The 2,500-nt window shown below is 38.0% G+C and overlaps 1 protein-coding gene across 1 annotated transcript in view; it reads right to left on the bottom strand.

Moving 5' to 3' along the window:
* Positions 1-1,322, bottom strand: part of LOC122257056 (uncharacterized) — a gene marked incomplete at its 3' end in the record, with an annotated part of 1,712 nt that extends 390 nt beyond the window's left edge. The window contains exons 1-2 of the mRNA XM_086535527.1: positions 1,216-1,322; positions 1-4 (exon numbers count right to left, since the gene is read on the bottom strand). The exon at positions 1-4 is cut by the window's left edge and continues 390 nt beyond it. The remainder of the gene's footprint in view (positions 5-1,215) is intronic.
* Positions 1,323-2,500: the final 1,178 nt, after the last annotated feature.

Below are 2,500 nucleotides of genomic sequence, written 5' to 3'. Positions count from 1 at the left end.
TTTCCTGAGAAGGGAAGGGTAAGTGAAGAAAATTAGTATATATGAATATCAAATATCAGATTTTATTATTATATCAATAGTATTATCAAGATGATTATTACCATCATTATCATTATGATTTTGCTTCTTTTTCCTCTCATTTCTCCGTCTTTCTGTTCATTTCACTCTTTCCCTCCCTCTCCTCCTCCTGTTTATCTTTCGCTCCCTCTAAATTATAACTCTCGCTCTGGTTCCCTCTTTCCTCCCCTCCCCTTCTCTGTCTCGCTCTACCTGTCTCCCCTCTTCCTATCCCTCTCAAAACTTTTCCCCTCATCCTCTCTCTCTCTAACTCTCTTACTCTTTCTCTTGCTTTCCTCTTTCTCTCTTCTTCCCTTCCCCCCCTCATATCACCTCACTCGTTCTATTAACATCCCTCCTCTTTCACGCCTTTATCTCGTCTTCCAGCTACCCCCCCCCCCTCTTTCTCTCTCTAAATCTATCTAAAATTTATCTATTGCTGATTATTATCCCCATCAAGGCAGCATCAAACGAGACGCTTTTCCGCCTAAGCGCACTAGTTCCCAGTGCCAGCTATGAAATGATGAGCGTTCATCAACTAGGGTTCCATATCCGCGCGGTTATATCATCCCCCCCCCCCCCCCCCCCCCCCCAGGGAAGAAGAGAAGCTTTATCTTGCCTAAGTATACGTGCGGGGAAAGATTGTTGGCCTTTGCCGAAGCGCGGAGGCAACAGCGTCGCTTGGTGTCGATCCGCGGACTTTGATTATTAGCAAGTGTGGGATTACCTTTCAAGCTTAAATCGATTAATTAAAGGAAAATCTGATAAGTAAAAAGTCGATATTAAAATAATCTAATACCATTATTTCATGTGTTCTGTATAAACGTCGTGGTAGTTTTTTCTTTCTCCGCGCAGTCCTACTATTCTGAATAATTACGTATGTATTTATCCTTTGCCAAGTTCTGTTTACCTATACTTCCTTCCTTTTTAATCAGCTTCATCCTTTATTGACATCTATTCATCACTTCCTTCTGTTCCTACATCCATTTATCTCATCAAATCTCCATCATCATCATCACCATCACCATCACCATAGGCCTTCCACTATCTTCCAAACTTCTTCACTAACTCTCTTCCAAACGACCTATTTCATTTTCGGAAAATCCCAAATTACCTGGCCATTAATGTTACAATCTCTTTATATAAATGGACACTTACCAAGAGCAAGAGAGCACTTGAACACAGAACAATCGCTTTCCGGCCTTACGTTGATAACAGAAAGAATAGAACTGGTCATTTGAACCTGTTAAGTTCCGGTCACACAGGCCCTTTGAGCGGAGACAGGCTTGCCAACTGGCGGTCGTTCGGAGGGTGTTCGTGGTTGTCTGATTTCTTTGGATTTGTGTCTTTATTGTCTTCTGTCGTTTGAGATAGGGGTTTATTTCGCTCTCTGAGAGGTTTGGGGGATATTTGTTTGTCTTTTGGGTGGGGTTTTGGTGGGTTTTGAGGAGTGTGGAGGTTTGTTTTGTTTACGTTTGACAGTTGGTAGAATTGGGTTGTCGGACATGTGGCTGGTTTGCCTTGTTTGTGATTAGTAATTAGGTGCTTCGGTCGTTGGGTTGTTAGTATGTTCGATTTTTGTTTATTTGTTTTTTTATTTATTCTCTAGGAAGGTTTATTGCTTATTTTATTGGTTTGGTCAATTGAGATGGAATTGAATAAGGACAGTGGGAGGAGTTTGTTATTTATTTGCTAATGGAATGGAAAATTTATTGCTAAAATAAAGAAAGAACCAACAAACAAACAACAACAACAACAAAAATCAGCATCTATCATCACTCTAATAATAATAGTGACGGGGATGATAAGAACAATAATGCTAATAATAATAGTGATATCAGTAATAATGATGATAATAATAAGAGTAATGAAAAAAAAATCTGATATACCTTTAATTTTGAATGAATGAAAATACATTTCACTTCATCTATACCGATTGTATTTGTTCGTATATCACAAACCAATCTACGATTCTTTGTCTTTTGATTAGTAAGATTATTAATTCGATTATATAAATAGCAAATGAGATTGACATATGAAGCAAAAACTAGCCACATGAGGGGAAAATTATATTCAAGATTGATTCGCAATATTTATTTTAGATATAACTTGTTTCACACGACCAAATTATAGTTTTAGGATTTTCTATATGAAAATTATGATTACTCTTTGTTCTTGTTGTTGTTTATAATTCCTGACTGATGATGGATGAGACAAGGGGGTGAAAGGGAGATGTAAGGGACCATGAAGATAAAGTTTGTTTATGAATCAAGACAATATCATCTTTTGCAATCATATAACACAGAACAGACACCAACATAAGCTTTGCGAAAAAAAGTTAAACCAAACAGAAGGAATCAATCCATTACTATGTAAACTGGCGGTTATCGACACTTACTACTCCATAATTATACGAACGCTCCCTCACCTTGTAAACCCCTCG

Source organism: Penaeus japonicus, unplaced genomic scaffold (genome assembly GCF_977035675.1).
Source record: "Penaeus japonicus unplaced genomic scaffold, GWHDUDI00000001_assembly GWHDUDI00001294, whole genome shotgun sequence".
In the NCBI taxonomy this organism is placed as follows: domain Eukaryota; kingdom Metazoa; phylum Arthropoda; class Malacostraca; order Decapoda; family Penaeidae; genus Penaeus; species Penaeus japonicus.
The sequence above is the reverse complement of the archived record's forward strand: the minus strand, read 5'-3'. Positions and strand labels throughout refer to the sequence as shown.